This window comes from Panthera tigris, chromosome D2, assembly GCF_018350195.1.
Source record: "Panthera tigris isolate Pti1 chromosome D2, P.tigris_Pti1_mat1.1, whole genome shotgun sequence".
NCBI classification, from domain to species: Eukaryota; Metazoa; Chordata; class Mammalia; order Carnivora; family Felidae; genus Panthera; species Panthera tigris.
Window position 1 is genome coordinate 82,649,051 of NC_056670.1, and position 17,926 is coordinate 82,666,976.

Consider the following 17,926-nt stretch of genomic DNA (forward strand, 5'->3'; position numbering starts at 1 on the left):
CCCCTCACCACCGCACGGTGGCTGGGGTCGTAAATAACCCACTTCGCTTTCGGGGTGAATTAAGTGCTCTTAAAGGGTGTGAGTGAAAGAACATCAAAGGGATACATTCAGCTTCCATCCAGAAGTCTGGGCTGTGCCAGGGAGGTTTGGGCCCATGCCCTGTCCTGCTTGGCACACGCTGTGCTCCGGGGCCCCATCGCGGGTGCCAAATGGCCGAGTCGGGGATGGGACCGGCCAGGAGGGGCCGCTGCTGTCGGGGCACGGAGGCTTGGGAAGGATGCATCCGCCACCTGCCCTGTGCGGCATGCAGACCCAGGACTTCTCGGAGCCCCTGGAACTGCGGGGCCTGAAGATCTGGCATCAGATTAAATGAAGAAGCTGGCAAGCAAATCTAGAAGCACTAGGAGGGCGACCGAGACCGGGTGGGCAGCCCTGCAGGGTGGTGGGTGCCGCAGGTGTGGCTGGAATGTTCTCAGCTCAGCATCTGGAGGACTCTGAAGACAGTCCAGCCGGTGAGCTAGTGCCATTTGGAACAGATTTTTGTCTTTCTTTCCCTTGTTTGATGGTTTTAGACAAAAAGAATGAAAACACAACTTTGAGAACATGTCATCCGCAGCCCAGTTTGGTCTGCCGAAGATTTGTCGCCTGCCTTGGTTTTCTGGAGGACTCCAGGCTTAGGAACCACACCGCTCTGGGTTCAAATTCGGACCTGGCCCCTTGCCGGCTAAGTGACCCAATCAGGCCCAACTGGGCAAGCCACCCAATTCTCCCGGTGTCCCTGTTCTCAGCGGCACATGGGGACTAAAACAGCCCTCCTCCTACGTTGAAGCCTGAGAGGCACGGGGACGTGAGCTGGGTTATGGGCCACGTGTAACAAACACCAGCTGCCACCAAGGGTGTGGCCTCTCTGTCCTTGTCATTCGTACCACAAATCTCAGGAGCTCCTGGGGAGCCCGGGGCGCAGAGGCTGAGTTCCTGTCCTGATCTGGCAGCTGTTCCACAGCACCTGCCTGGGGGAGGGGGGTTGGGAGGGAGGGAGAGAAAGAGCACAGAAGGAAGCAACAGGACGCAAATGTGTAGATGTTGAGGAAGGGGCCCAGCAGCGGGGTCAGTGTGCGGGGGGTGGGCAGGGAGACCCTGGGGCCAGATGGGGAGCCACCCACCAGCTCTTGTCACCATTAACCGTACTTTATCCTTTCCTCATCACAAAGGTCCATTCATTCAACGTCTACGTGGGACACCTGCTCCGGCCGGGCCTGGCCCGTGTGCTGGGATGTGATGCGACCAGACCACGACAAACAGAAAAACGTAACACCCGCTTGGAGTGAAACGTTGGAAACTATAGAAAAGAACAAACAGGAAAACGAATGTGTCTGTCTGTTCTCCCAGCACCAGGAGGCACTCTGGTTCAGGGACCAGTAGGTTTACCCGGACGTAGACCGGAGTTACCACCCTCTCGCCCCGGTCTTCCTGGTCCTCAAGGACTGGGAAACACACGTAACGTAACGTAATCCTCAAAAGCACCGTACCTGACAGGTGCATCTCACCCCATCCCGTCTGCACCGCCATTAATCCACCCTACACTCTTGGCTGTGATAGACCAAATCGCTCTGGAGACATCACTTGCTAATCCCCAGAACCTGTGCATTACCTTATGTAGCAAACACTTTATAGCTGTGATTACATTAAAGGTCTCGCGTTGGGGAGATTACCCTGGATTACCTCGGTGGGCTCTAAAACGCTCGCACAAATGTTCCTGTAGGAGGGTGGCAGGGAATCCTGACACCGACAGAGGAAGGGAAGCCATGTGACCAGACAGCCGGAGACAGCAGTGATGCGGCCACAAGCCGGGGTGTGTTGGAGGCCACCAGGAGCCCGATGCGGCAAGGAGCAGGTGCGTCCTTGAGTGTCCGCCATAGCACGGCCTTGCCGCCCCTCGACCTCAGCCCAGTGAGGCTGACTGTGGCGGCCGCCATGCCGTGAGATGGTACCTCCTGGTTGTTTTAGGCCACCACACTTGTGACGATCTGTCACAGTGGCCCCAGGAAACAAATACAGCAGGTGAACGTGTTTATTAATCCATGCTGAACGGAGGTAAGGGGTGGGGTATTCGCTGGGTAGACCTCGTGGCCGGCAAACGAGTGAATGAATGCACTATGATTAAGTCAAAGAGAAGGAGGGGCTTTTGGTTACAATTCACGTGGGGCAAAACCAGTCAACCACGGCCACTGTGCTGCTGATTCTCAGCATAGGGATTTATTTCCAGACACGCAAACATGACTGATCAGGTAAACATCCCCGTGGCTACGTCCTCACCACCGACTCCTGTCCCGTCTGAGCTAGAGCCCAGGGAGTCACTGAAGGTTCGGGTCCCTGCACCCCACATCTCTTGCCCCCTCCATCCCATCCAGAGGCAGTGAGGTGAGGGAGAGGCGACAGAAGGCGGCCTCTGGCTGGTATGGTGGCCTAACGGGGGCCTGTGTGCCTCCAGTGCCGCTAGGTGGGGAGCGGAGCAGCTGGGGGTGGGTCCTCTGGCCCCACGCCTCCCCACAGCTGCCCACAAGTGAATGCCTCCCCCCACACAGTGGAGACAACTCTAACTACCGATTGGTCATCAGACAATGGCAGCCGCTGACCTCAATTTCCAAGGAGAGGTTTGGGTACCTATTATGTGGACACGACTTTGTTCTGGATTTCCTTTTCTGCGACAAGGACAAGAGTCCAGGCGGACGTTCCTTGGAGGCACCTGGCCACACTGGTGGGGCTGGCACGATGATCAATCAGAGTGAACTTTGGAAAGTGGCCTCTGACACTTTAAGATAGTTTGGCTTTGCCTCATCATTTTCCTTAAAGATGGCTTTTGGTGGCACCTCATGGAGACACCTGGTCCATGGCTCACCTCTCAGTTTCCGGACAGGCAGGGGAACTGCCCCCGGGACCTTCCTTCTACATGAGACAGAGCTGCCCGGTGACAGGTGCATGGGGTTTGGAGCTGGACCATCTGGGTTCAGATCTGGGGTGTTACCTTCTCCTTTGATGTGACCTTGGGAACACTGGGGCTTTCTGAATTCAAGTTCCTGCATGTGCAAAAAGGGTTAAAAAAAATCCCACGTGCCCAGCAGGTGCAGGGCGTACCTGGACACACTCAGCGTGGCCACGCAAGGCTAGCGTTTCGGACCTGATAAGCTATTGTCACATGTGTGATTATCCGCCCGGGGCTGGGCGCCCTGTCACTCCTTCTCACCACATACAGGCTGCACAAGGGGGCAGGCAGGTGGCTGTCCTGCGGTGCGGGGGGTGGTGGGGAACGCTGCCTCCCATGGACCAGGCTCCCTGCTTGTTCTCTCCGACCAGGGCCTGCGGGCAGCAGAAGCCATTAGGAACAATTTGTTGTCACTAGGCAGACCTGTTTCCCCCTAAACTGTTATCAATGAGCTTGTCAACCCAAGGCCTCACCTCCTTTGTTCTTTTCATCTGTCCTCCCCTCGGAGGCCTCTCCCGGGCCCACGGCTTCTCCCAGGACCCGCAACAGGCTGGCATACACCTGTTTGGCTGGAGGCTGGGCCTGGGGGTCCGGGCGTGGTGGGGAGGGGGCAGTGGGCCGCCGGGGCCTCCTGGCACCCGGTGCTCATCCAAGTCGGGATGTCAGATGACAGGTGCCACAGCTGCAGCTGGTACAGCAGCCCGTGCCAGGGGCCCGGCCCGCCTTCTGCCTGCGCTAATGTCCTCCGTCCTCCCCGAGGAGCCCGTGCCTCTCCTCCATGGGGCCGCTGCCCGGGCTGCTGCTGGAAGGAGACCCAGCCGGGCCGGCTGGGCCCCAGGGAGCAGGAGTGCTGGGGTCCCCCACAGGCTGGCGTCGGGGGTGGGGGGGTGCCCGCGTGTGCCCCCGTGAGCTCGGGCCCGGGATTGCTGCTCAGGCCTGAATGAGCCGTGACGGCCAAAGAGCTCCGATCAGACCCAGCGTCTGGCTGCTCTCAGGACCAGATGGGCAAACCTCACAGAAACGGAACGGGTGCAGGGGATCGAGTCACCTGGGTGGCAAGCATCCGAGAGAGGGTCCTGCCTCGGTCAGCTCTTCCCACGGTGCCACGGGCGGGGCGGGGATGAGCAGCGGACTCACTCCTCAGGGGGCTGGGAGTCCCAGATCAAGGGGCCAGCACGGTAGGTTTTGTTCTGAGGCCTCTTCTGTTGGCTCCTAGATGGCTGCCATCTCCCTGGGTCCTTTCCTCAACGTACGTGTGTGTGTGTGTGTGTGTGTGTGGTGGGGTGGGGGGTGGGGGATAGTAGAGACAAAGGGAGTGTGAGAGACAGAGAGAGGGCTTGCATTAGTGTCTTCTCCTATAAGGGCACCATTATCACCATGGGGACCCCACCCCATGATCCCGCGCGACCCTAATCACTTCCCAAAGGCCCTGCCTCCAAATACAATCACCCTGGGGATTAGACTTCAACACACAAATTCAGCGGGACACAGACAGGTCCCTAGAATGAGTCAATGGTCCCAACGGGAAGTGAAGGCCTCCCGGGCTGTCCTGGGCCGAGGAAGAGGACATTCAGGGACTTGAATTTGCTCGAGCCCCAGAAGGAGGAGCAAAGGAGAACCGCCAGGTGGAAGGACCACTGTGCACTGTTGAATCGTGCCCGTGGTCCTGGGAAACAGACGAAGGCCTCGGGCCTTTGCCGGATGACAAGCCCCCCTGACGAGGCCTCCTTCTCAGCAGCCCCGGCAAAGAGCAGGCTCCGGCCGGGAAGCAGCGACACGAGGGTAGGTTCCCAGTCACCCAGAGGACAGGCGTCCCATGTGGCAAGCAGGGCAGGAGGGAGAGGTGGGGACACTTGCAGCACGCTTACTGTAGGCTGCGCTGTCTTCCCCAGAGAGTCTGCCCCGGGCTGTCCCCTGTGTCCCGTGGGGACCCAGAGGCTCAGCCTCGGTGACTCTCCTGATGCCAAATCCTGTGCTCTCCGTGCTCCCCAGGCGGGGCGGGCTGCCGGAGCCCACGTGGGCAGCATGAAGACGTCAGAGGCCAGAAGCTTCCATAACAGACACTCTGCTCACAGTTCTGGAAGCTGGAGGTCCCAGATCAGGGTGACGGCCCAGCTGGCCGTGCGGTGAAGACCTCTCCCGGGTGTAGGTGGCCGACCTATGGTTGTGTCACCCGTGACGGAAAGCAGAGACAGGACACAATCTCTTGTGTCCCTTCTTATAGGGGCACTAACCCACCGTCATGGCCTACTCACGTCCCAGAGGTCACATTGGGGATTGATCTCAATATATGAATTCTGGGGAGGACACAGACCTTCAGTCCGTAAGAGCAGCTTTTAGGAAAACATCATATGTTTACGAAGCCCACACTGTGCCAGGGCCTGTGGCCTCTCTCCATGTGCCATCAGGGGGGTCCCTGGGCCAGAGGATGTTCAGAGCCCCAGGGGGCAAGGCTCGGGGGCACTGGGCCCTGCCCTCCAGGACTCAGAAACGGGTGGGCATGGCCAGGCCTGGAGTCAGTTCTCGGAGATACGGACTGTGACTCACATGACAATGAGATGGAAAGAAGGTGGAGGGCAGGGAGACCTTCTAGAGGTCACCTGCTCCACCCCATGATCCAGGGCTCCCCCCAAATGGTGGTGGCCGCTCTTCCAGTGAAGAACTTCGTCTCTGTCCCTATGTGCTTGTTCCTCCTGACTTCTGCCCCGACACCCCACCCCCAGGTGGGAAGGATTCTGCAGAGCCTGCTCGGGGCGCTGCACGGGGCTGGGGACATTGCCGGCACCCTCGGGAGGGTGGCGTGGGTGAGGGCTGTCTCCTGCTCCACATCCAAGTCCCTGCCCTGGCTCTCAGGCTCCGCCAGCCTGGCTCGAGCTCTGCAGAGGCAGACAGACTCCTACCTGGAGCTCCTGCCCCTGGAAATGCCCGACACATGGTTGGCCCATGGGTGGGGTTGAGCTGTATTAGGACAGCCTCTTCGTCCAGCAAGGCAGCCTTGTGGTCGCTGTCTAAACAGCTTCTGAAGAAGCAGAGGGGACACGTCTGGGCTCTTCCAGCTAGGCCAGCCCCCGAGGGTGGCTTCAGGGCCTGACAGCTTCCACACAGGAAGCCTCAGCAGCCCAGAGGTGGCGGCCTCCAGAGCGCTCTCTGAAAGGAACTCTGCTTCCTGAAGTTCGGGTCTGTCTTCTGCTTTCTGGAGCACCTAGCCCTCTCGGGACAGTGGCCGGTCCCTGGTGGCAGACAGCACCAGCCTTCCTAGGCTGGGCCGGGCAGGGCCGGCAGTAGAGGGGAGGACAGGCTCGGCCACAGGGTTGCTGCTCTCTTTGTCTCCCCATCTCCGAACTTCCTCCTTCTGGAAGATCATCATGCTAATTCAGGCTTTGGGTCTGGGGCCGCCCATGGCTGCCTCTGCAAAATGAGCGTGAGTGGCATTCCGGCCCAGAGACCCAGCTGTGGCTCCCGTGCCATCACAGGGCAGGCAGCTGCAGGGAGCTGAGCTCCGCGGGTCCATCTGGGAGAAGCTCAAAAGCCAGTTCCCTGAACAAGAGGGCACGGGTGGAGCCACTCTCCAGATGACAGTGCCTACCTCTGTGACCCTGCCTGCCACTGTATGTAGGACAGGACGGGGGTGACATGAATGAAAATGTGAACCAGGCAACCCGGCCTTTGTGATCCTCTGTGTGGTCCTGTGGCCCGAATATGCGCACGTGCGCATGCACACACACACACACACACACACACACACACACACGCACAGGTGACCTGCCCTCAGGCGTTCCTGGACAAAGCCCCATGCTTGGTCCTAAAGGGGGGTGAAGTGCCGAGGACCCTGTATTAGTTTCCTGCAGCTGCCATAACAAAATATCACAAACTGCTCAGCTAACAATAACAGGCAGTTTATTCGCTCACAGTTCCAGAGGTCAGAGGTCTGGAATCAGGGCGTCACAGGGCTGCACTCCTTCTGACGGCTCCACGGGAGGAACTTCCTGGCTTCGTCCAGCTTTCCAGGTGTCCCTGGTGCTCCTGGCTTACAGGTGCGTCACTGTGATCTCTGCTTCTGAACTCAGATTGCCTTCCCCTCTCTGTGGGTCTCTGTGCAAACTTCCCTCTTCTTACAAGGACGCCTGTCACAGGATTTTGGAACCACCTGCATCCGGTATGACTTCATCTTAACTTGATTCCATCTGCAAAGACCTTATTTCCAAATAAGGTCAGGTACACAGTCTCCAGGTAGACTTAAATTTTGGGAGATACTAGTCACCCCCGTATAGACTGAGGATAGTATGTCTCCTGGGGCTTCTCAGATTCACCTTGGTGACTCACGGAGTGAACATCACTCACCCCCAGTGGCTTGGGAGAGTTGAGTGAGGCCCACCCTCAAGGTGGTCCTGCCACCCTGGCTGTACCCTCTCCAGCTTTCCTGGCGGGGACCCGGGAAAATTAAGGCCAGGCTGCCGGCAGGAGGCAGTCAGGGGGGAAGCTGGCGGATGCAAATGGCAGAGGATGGCCGAGAGGAGAGGCTCCTGTTCCGGTTTTCATAGACTTTGGAGAGGATGGGCCCATTGCCTCCACCAACCCAACACATAAATATGGTCCTAAGGCCCCTGAACCCCTACGACTGTATCTTCACTTGACATTGCTGCTGCTCAGGGGACTGCTCTTGAGCCTGTACAGATACCCTTTCTCTGCTTCACCAGAGAAGATACCCAGGCTTCCATCAGTGAAGTCACTCATGGCTTCAGGATCATGGTGGCAAGATCACAGCCCTTTGCCTTGAAAGACACCTCGCTGTGTCAAACCTTGTTCAGTGTGTCCATCTCGCAATACCTCCAGACCCAACAGAGGGGTGTCCACAGTGGACGAGGCACACATTCAAGCCTAGACCCCGATGGCTCCCAGACTCCCAGACGTGAGCTGGGTCTTTGAGAAATGACGTTCTACCGAGACCTTAATTCAAAGACACGGGGTCTCAAGAGTGGCTTGAGTGGAGCAGGGAGTGGGGGTCTTCATTGACAGAGAGGACTGACAGGTGGAAATGGAGGGGTGCATGCTATCTGGAGGGGAGCCCCTGACCTAGGATCCCTGATCAGTTTATGCCTCAATGTCTCCATCGATACACCGGTCCATACCTGTTCAGCCTCTCCACGGGTGCCCTGAGAGGGTCACAGTGAGGCAGTGCATACAGAAGAGCTTTGGAATGGTAGAAAGCCCAGTCGGCTGCACACACGCACCCAGAGGGGGCTGCAATGTGACAAAGTAGTTTTCTGGAGAAAAACACCCACGATGTGCAGGGGACACGTCTAATGTGACCCCCTCACGGTGGATACAGGGCCAACAAGTGTGTGAGCACAGCCTTTTAGCAGGTGTAATTCACATGAGTGCGGTTCGGGGTTGGGCGCCCAGTCCCTCCTGGCTTCCCTCCTGGATTGAGACATTTCGAGAGCCAGGATGCCCGCTTCCTGCCCGCCCGGCCCATGTCCTCTGTGGACACAGAGGCAGAATGCTGGAGAAAGGCCCATCAAGGGCATGGGAGTGAGTGACTTCGAAAGCCCTGACATTTACACAATTTAGGCCTGTTGTGTTTATGTAAGGACTTTTCCTATAAAGGGTGCAGGGCCCTTAGCGGCTGGATCTGTTAATGCCTCGTGCTTTTTGTGTTTCAACGTGCCACTTCCAATGACTGTCAATGTTGACCTGAGTGAGAAACATCCAAACATGTTTATAGAGGAGACCCTGGGTCCTCATTCCATGCGACTTTTGTTCTGTGGAGAAAAGTGAAAAAAAGAAAGTAACACCAGAATTGGTTGTTTTTGTAAGTCGTGGCCTCTTTAACAAGCCTTGTCATGCGTGTGGCTGTTGCCTCCCCGGGAGCCTCCGGGCTCTTTATGTTTCCCTCTTGGAAAATATCGAAGGAAAGGCTTTCAGACAGATTATTAAGTGGGGGCTGTTGGCATCATCACACTGAATTAATGGCTTTAATTTGAACATTTATTCGTTGGCTGAAGAAATATTTACTAGAGTCTCCATGTGTTGAGACCACGCCGCACACTGGTTGCACGTAGCTCCTGCCCTGATGGAGCCCGGCATCTGCTGAGGAAGCCAGTGAGCAAAAAATCGCCCCTGTTCTCAGTGGTGTGAAGGGGGACAGGTTGTGAAGAGGCCAAAGAACCTGGTCTGGAAGCCGAGGGACAAGGAAGTCCAGTGAGGAAGAAAGCTTTAAGCAGGTCCTTCAGGGAGAGAAGAAGTCGGCCACGTGACTCGTGAAGCCAAAGGAAGGGCAGGTTCTAAGGTGAAAGGTGGGGAGATTCCAAAGGACCAAAAGAAGAAGGAGCTGATTAATTATTCCACAGACACAAGACATCACACTCTACACAAAGCACGGACTAAAATGGTGGACGGGGAAAAGTGGTGTCACGAAAGTAGGTGGCCAAGTGGTACAGGCCTTGAGGGAATTCAAACGTGGAAATTAAATATGCGGATGAGTGAAACAATCAACTACTCTCCAACAGACTAGGTCTGTAAGTTTCCCAAGAGAGGGCCTGTGCATGAGATGTGAAGAGAAGTCACTTGGTTTCTACCTCCTCTGTGGCCTTGGTGTGGCTCTCAGAGACATGAGACAGGCTGATTAGTTAGAGGATCAGAGATGTCTCTTCAGGAGGCTGCATACTCCACTTCTCTGCAGTGCAGTTCCCTGATCCCATTGGGCTAACAAACCCACATCGCAAAGTTTTGGTCGGCTGCCATTTTGTTTCAAGATGGCTCACCAAAGCACCGACTGAAATGGGTGGCATTTGATGTATAATGACTCTTTTACAGTTGTCTGGATCAAGTGACAGACAAACAAAGGTGAACTGTCAGGCAGTGGCGTTGAAACAGAGACCTACTTTATTGAATAACTGATAACAGAGTGAGGGCATAGATGACTCAGTAGACACTGGGCTCCACTCTGTGCCAATCCCTGCTAATTACCTTGGGAGAGTCCCATGGGCATCAGCCAAACACTTAATCCTGGGCCTGAAGGAGGGACATATCCGTGTAGCCCCTCCAGGAAGAAAAACTGCAGGAACAAAGGGCTTAGTGTCACCGAGTCAGGAGGCAAGAGCTTAACTAAGCAGAGAAACAGCTTTGGGGCCAGAGCGGAGGATAACAAAGGTGCAAAGAAAACAAGAGGGCCGCATTCCAAAAGTTTGGAAAGCAAGAATACCGGCCATCACATCGGAATTTGTGTAGGAGACTCACTGGAAACAGGAGTCCTGGGGACATTTCTGCTGTGACCTGAATGTCTGTGTTCCCTCAAAAGTCTCATGTTGAAATCCTAACTCCAAAGGTGATGGTTTCAGCAGATGGGGCCTGTGGGAGGTGCTTGTGTCATGAGGGTGGAACCCCGTGCATGGGATTAGCGCCCTCATAGGACAGACTCCACAGAACGTCCTGGCCCCTTCCGCCACCCATGTGAGGACACTAGGAGATCTGCAGCCTGGAAGAGGGTGCCCACCTGACCGCCCGTCGCATGCTGGTCTCAGACGTCCAGCCTACGGAGCCGTGGAAAAGAAACTTGTGTTGTGTATCAGCCTCGTGGACAGCAAGTGGGTGGAGGCTGGGGGAGATGCGGAGTTGGGCAGGCTCCCAGGAAGGGCAGCCTAGCATCCAGGAGAGGGAGAGGCAGTGTTAGCACAGTGGCAGAGCCTGGTGTGTGACAACTTATATCAACCAGGGTTTGAACCCCCCCTTGCTCTTTTCCACAACAAATCCTCCACCTTCCCTGAGCCTCTAGCTCCCTCATGTATAAAATAGACCCATTTCTTATGAGGCGATAGTAAGTTAATGTTCGAGAAGACACTTGCCTGGCAGGTCTCTTGGCGTGCCCTAGGTGCAGTTCTCAAGACCCAGGCCTGCAGAAGCCTTCTCGGAAGGGTCTCTGCAGCGGGATCCCTTGGTCCCTGCCATTGCCCGACTGGCGACACAGAAAAAGCGATCTGTGGGGGCATGAGGGGTGTTTTAGAATGTTAGAGCCCTGGAAGGGATCCCTCTTCCAATATGTACTTAAAAATACAAGCAACGTAAAGACCTCTGACACAAAAATTACTGATATGTTGGAATTACAGTGTTTTCAATTTTTTTTTTATTGGAAACTTCTGGATCAGTTCACGGTTGTTAACCAGACCTGGTTTTGCTGGCACCGTAAATATGGACTTGGTCTATGGAGGCAGCCCTGGTGCATGGCTTGCCTGGCCATCTTTTACATTGGGCTGTGTGCTTTCCTGCGAGTGCTAATCCCACATCATTCTGTCCCCCTTTGATGACGGCACCTGAGCTCTGCTCACCCGGGACATCATCTCGTCATTCTTGGGCAGGGACTACACGGGGCCGCCTTCTCACCTATCCATCCGTGCATCATCCACGCATCAGGTGTGTCAAGTTCTTCCTTGCGGGGGCAGTGGGGCAGACCCAAAGAGAAGTCACGCTTGGTCCCAGCCTACCTAGTGCTTCCGGTCTCTGGAGAACGGACTTGGGAGCACGCCCATATTAGCCAGGGTAGGGTGGTCCATCAAGCAGGAAAGGATGACAGCAAACTCTGTGAAATAACCAGAATGAATAGTTTATAGCCAAAGCTGAATATTCCTGACTATTCTGGGAAGGGAATTTCAGGGAAGTAAAAGTCAGCGTTTGCATAGCTTATGCCCTAGGGAACCCCCCTCCCTAGGCTGTCTGACGGCATTAACACGAGTCACCTGTTTCATTAGAAGCTTTGTGGGTTCTGCTGAAAAACCAGTCAGGCCAAAGAGAAGCCGTCTTCCCTTTGGTGGCTGGAAACAATGACGTCTTCAGCACAAGGAGTATGTCCTCACCTTCACACCCAGCATGGAACCCAAAATCCTCACGAGGTCAGCCTCTCGGGGAGAGCAGATTCTGCCTTTTCCGCAAACTCGGGGCACCTGGGACTCAGCTGGGCGTCAGCTCTTTCTGAGGCAAGAAGAACCAACCTCCTGTGGGCCAGTCTGTGCACAAAAAGGCCATATGGGCCAGAAGGGGAGCCAGCCACTCATCCAGATTGGTGGTTTCCTTCTCCTTTGCTATAACACGAAGCCACGGCAAGAGGACTGAGGCCAGTTGGAAAAGGCAGGACTGGATTTGCAGATTGGAGGGGAAAGGATTCATGGCTTCACTATGGGTGGGGCCCAGGGAGTTCCAGGCTCCTCCCTCAGTGTGGGTTTGTGTCCAATAATTCCACATCTCTGATTCTGTACCTCCAACCTGTCCCCGGAGGGTGTTGGAAGAGTTTCTCTGGGGCTCTACCGTCGTTGCTGTGACCTCTTGGCCACCACGGCTCCCTGTCTGCCTCTTGGGTAGCAAAGCTAAACATATCCTTCTGCACTGACAGACTCTTCCTACTTCTCTTACGTAAAGAGGCCACTGAAAGTCTGTCTAACATTGAGTGGGTAAGTGAGTCTCCCCCGTTAATCTGCAGTTATCGCAGTTGCCTTCATAAATTGATGGTGCCTGGCAATGTCTCACCTAGCTCTCCCATTTATAACTGGAAGATAAACTTCAGGTGAATTCACCACTAATGCCTGATAAATGAAAGAATCACAGAATTGTCAGGGGCAGAATCGGTGTCCCAAGAGGTGAGGTCCTGCCCACCTCCATCTGGACGCCCAAACGCGAGCTGCTTTTCGGGGTCACGCGTGGTCCGCCTGGCTGGTGTGTCCTTCTCGAGTGAGCTGGGCTACACAGCGCCTTGACTGTCATGAATTTTTGTGTAGAATTTGCGTTACCCGATAGACTATGTACTTGTTTATGTAATCATCGTCTGACATCCCCGACCCCGTCTTCGTCTGCTCAGGCTGCCTTAGCAAAACACCCCAGAGTAGCTGGTTTAACTAACAGAAGTTACTTTTCTCAGAGTTCTAGGGGCTAGAAACTCCAAGACAGAGAGGTTCTAGTGAGACTCACTCTCTGGTGAGAGCTGGGGATAACCGTCTTCTGGCTGTGTCCACACACGGCAGAGAGAGGGGGAGAGAGAGAGAGAGAGATCTGGGTTTTCAGTTTTTCTCCCCCCCACCTTTTTTATAAGGACACCAGTCCTATAGAATCAGGGCTCCACCCTTATGACCACAATTAATCACCTCATCTCCAGTACGGTCAAGTTCAGGATTCGGGTTCCAACATCCGCATAGGTCTGCAGTAACCCCTTGAAAATGCAAACTCCTCGGGGGTAGGAATTTTTCGACCTTACCCACTATTGTAGTCCCATCGCTTGGAATAAGATGTGGTGTAGGCACCCCATAAATATATGTTGAATGAATAAAAAGTAAATTTGGGCTGGAAGCCGAGCTTCTATGCCCTGGTAAAAGCAACGCCATACAGTGATGTCAAAGGTGTTTAACGGCCTCTTATCCTATGACCTGCACTTCAGGGTCTGGGCGAACCGGATGCCAGGAGGGCTGTCCCACCCACCTGCCACTCAGGGACAAGTTTGTGTCCTCCATGGAGGGAGGGGTGGCCTGCACCCAGAACAGCGCCCTCTACCCGCTGACACGCAGGGCTTTGTCACTCTTGTTCGCGCTCATGTCCTTGATTCTATTTAATCTTTACAACCACCCCTGAGGTCAGCGTCTTTATCCGCTGTGTGTAACAGGCAGGGAGGCAGGCGAGGTCTGGGGGAGGAACGCCGTGTTGTGGGTAATCCCGGGGAGGGGCAGAGCCGCGGTTCAAACCCGATCATTCCGATCCGGCCCTGGGGACTAGCGGAGATTGCGGAACCCGCCCTGGGCTGGGAGACGGGTAGCTGAGCCGCGTGTGGATTTCTCTCACCAACCAGCTCCCCTCTCTGTCCCGGGTTCCTCGTTGGCTCGTTTCACTTGGAGGGAGGAGAACGCGCATGCGCGCTCAGGCCAGGGTGGGTCTGCCGCGCCTCCGAGCCCCCTGGCATCCTTTTGCCTGTCCTGGGCTCCATCCACGGAGGGAAGGATGCCCCCCTCCTGGCAGTGGCCAGGTCGACACGTCCCCGGGCACCCGATTCTGGGGACAGGGCATCCAGAGGCAGAATTAATAGGAGTTGAAATAGTAATGGGGTTAATCAGGCCGCGGGGCTATGCAGAGGGATATTTTGGAGTCAGGGGCCTCTCCAGAGCTCCTCACATGCACCCTAAAGGGAGCACCCTTCCTCTGCCACGCAGAAGCGGAGGGAGGGCCGGGCCAAGCTCCTGAGACCCTCTCCTGGGCCCCACCCCACGGGACCGCAGGACCCGCTTGCACATCAGTCTGGCTACTGGGGCAGAGGCGCCACTGTGTCTGGATCCTGCCGTGTTCAGTGGGAAACTTCCTTCTCTGGGTTCACCAGGAGCCCTTGCTTCATTATTCGGGACGTCTGTGAGGTGTTGCTCAGCCTACTTAGCCACATTTACATATTTAAATCACAATTAATTGGAAAATTACAGTAAGGTGTGAAGAGGGAATCATTTCTTTCAAATGAGCATCTACCCTTGTTGATGAAACCAAGTCATTTGTTTCTTTCCGGGAAGTCGGCAGACCCCCAGCTGGGCGCGTGTGGAGCTGGCACATGTGAGCTACATCGCTGCACCCCACCCCCCACGCCCCCCACATCCCCCACGCCCCCCCACATCCCGCCCGCCCCCCGCCCCCATACCCCCACACCCCACTCTGCGGGAAGACAAGGGGCGCTGGCCCAGCAGAGATGGGTGGGCGGAAAAGCCCCAGGGCAGCGGCGGGGGGGTGGGGGGGACTGGAGCTTTCTCTGGACAGGCACCTGACTCCACGGGGGATCTCTCGGTGGTTCCTTGAATGGCGGTGGATGTCCCTGCTTCATCCCTGGACAGCCTGGGCCCTTTCTCACCACCAGGATGGGGTGACATGGTACGAGACACCACACCCAGCACCCCCCAGAGCAGGGGCCCCAGCTTTCCTGTTTCCGCTGGGGCTCCAGCCCACAGCAGATGAACACTCTGGCAATAACAACAGCAATGGGGGAGACCATTTGGTGACAGCCTCTCGTCCCCTGTGCGGGATGGAGAGCTTGACGCCCCATCTCATCGGCTCCTTCGGAGCTGAGGCTTGGAGAGGTCACCCCACCGGTAAAATCGGAGGGCTGGGCTTTGAATGCAGACTGGCTGCCTCCAAAATCCAGGCAATTGGTCCCTTTGTTCTGTAGCTTCCCACAAAGGCTGCGCTCTCTTTCCTGACCAGGCGAGGGTGGCAGCCGGTGGGGTCCTAGGTGAGTGAGTGTGCCGCGAGCCTTACTACCTGGTCTTGGGAAAGATGAGAGGACATGGGGACAATGTGTGCTCGTACAGATGAGCCCGGAGGGTGCAATCTCAGGGACGGCCACCATGATTGCAGCTGGACTCTGGTCCCACTGCCCGTGGGACATACCAAGTGCAATGCCCCTCGTGCAGCCAGAGCACGGCCTCCTTCAGCGTGGGGGGCTCGGAGGAGGTACAAGGTACCTGTCCTCATGCCGGGAACCTGAGCCCACAGCCAGCCCGTGAGCACTGCTTCTCTGGGCGCTCTGAGCCAGGGCGTCGGAGTGGCTGAGATTCAGCACGCTTTGGCCTTCGTCCCCAGACACTCACAGACAACAGGCGCTTCATAGATGCTGTGCGATACCTGGAGGTTCTGACCGGGAGCAAAGGAGGAAGAGGGGTGTGGCCTGCGGTGGGGCGTGGGGGGCCTGGGTCAGGTGTGCAGTACCGAAGGGAGACCACTCTGGGCCTGAAGCAGCACCCACCTTTTCACTGGGACCTCACCGGCCCGACCCCCGAACTCCCCACCTGCAACAGCACCTCGAGGTTGTCAGGGGAGGCACGCGGGCCGCTCTTGTAACTGATGACACTTTGTGACTGTGGCCTCTGCCCGTTTATAATGGTGCAGCGGATACTAAGGTAAGCAGTAATCGGAATGAGACCCCCAGGGGGATTTCTCGGGATGGGAGCGTGGGGATTCATTTCCCTTCCCGCAAACAGGATTGAGAAGTGGCAGGCATTTGATTTTCTAGATTCCCCGAGTCGCCTTGCGAGCTCGTTCTCGTCGGAGGCAGCCACGCCTCATTGCATAGCCGAAGGTCCACTGGCGTTTCTAGATATTTAACGCCTGCACAATTAACCAATCGTGTTACGTAATGTGTTCTTTAATGCTCCATTTATCTCGTAATTGAACATTTGTGCTTTCTGTTAGGGCGCATTGATTTTCACTTTTAAAAATTCCATTTGGAAGTGCATCTCAGATTTAAAGCAGGGTGCCCAGGGGTAGGAGACAGTTCGTGAAGCGCCGGGCCCGCTCGTGGGTGACCTCAGCCGCCTTCCGCTGCTCTCCTCTGCTGCTTGGTGCTGCGCGTGCATGAGTTCAACTAATTCTAGTGCGACCCTAGGGCTCCCCACTTTTTGGAGATGAGGGAAGTGCGGGCAGCCCGATGAAAGACACACCCCAGCCCTGAACGGGAAAGTGGATCTGAATTCAAACCAGGCAGCGGAGTGCAGAGCCCAGCCTGTGACCACGGCAGGATGCGGGCTCCGACCCCAGGCTCGTATCCAGAGGCCCCCTCTCGCTGGCTGTGCACCCCTCCGCCCCGGCCCCACATCCAGGCAGGGCAGGATTCTGGCTGGAGGGACTTCTGTTCCTCTTAGCAACCCCTTGTCTGGAGCCACTGCCTCTGTCTCTCCCTCCTGTGGGCTCTGGGCTTCCTGCGTGCAGGACCGCCTACAGACCGCGCCATGAGCCCGTCCTGATGCCGCGTGAAAGGCAGAAATCAATAGTGAACTCGGGCTTCCTGTGCCCACAAGGCCCAGAAGCTGCCTTCCCCGCCGAATATCTTCCAGGCAGAGCCACCTGTGGGGAGAGGGGAAAGATGCACAAACGAATGAAATCTCCCGCAGTTTCGACCCGCCCACGTGCACCTGTTGTGTGCGCCCCCTCGCCAGCTTCTGGACCTGTTAGTTCCTGCCTCCGTGTATGGGCGCAACTCATACAAGAACAGATGTCTCTGTGTTGCCGTGTCTGTTGCATTTATGTCTCCGGGGAGGGTTGACGCGTGTACGTCTGCAGGCCTGAGAGTGAGTGTGCATTGGGTAGGTTGGGGGGGGGGGTTGTGCCTGCGTGTGCACAGTGCTGACCCATGGGTGGTTGCGTGTGGCTGGGCGTCTGTTCCAAGGACTCATGTAGGATGTCTGGGTGCAGCCGTGCAAGGTGTGTATACCGACCCGCCCAGGGGTGTGTGTGTGTGTGCCCGCAGCCTCAGCGAAATGAGTTACTGTGTGAGTCACAGGTTGAGGTGTGGGCTTGCGCTGATCTCACACCTGCGTCAGCCATACGTCTCTGGGCGGGCGGGCTGCCTGCCCGCGTGACCCTCTGGAGCAGACCCTTACCTGTAGCCCTTGCTTCTCCCAGGCAGCCATGACCGTGCCGTGGAACCCGACCACTCTGCCCGTCGCTGGTTTTCTCCGGATAGACACTGAACTCAAAGATAGTTTTTCTACTGACCAGAGACCTCCGGTTCGGTTAGCTGAGTTGAGATAATGAGACTATTCCCTTGGAAATCCTAACTTTGATATGCTCCACGGGGATAGCGCTACTGTCCTGTGGTCACTGGCTTCTTCTTTCACGTTCTGTGCATCAGGCCAGTGGTGGAGACCAAACCCAGGAGCTGGGACCCCTGCTGTGTCATTTTAAAAATCACTAGAGGGGCGCCTGGGTGGCTCGGTCGGTTAAGCGTCTGACTTCGGCTCAGGTCGTGATCTCGCGGTCCGTGAGTTCGAGCCCCGCGTCAGGCTCTGGGCTGACAGCTCAGAGCCTGGAGCCTGTTTCAGATTCTGTGTCTCCCCCTCTCTCTGCCCCTCCCCTGTTCATGCTCTGTCTCTCTCTGTCTCAAAAATAAATAAACGTTAAAAAAAAAAATCACTAGAAATCCAAAAGCCCTGATGGGCTTCA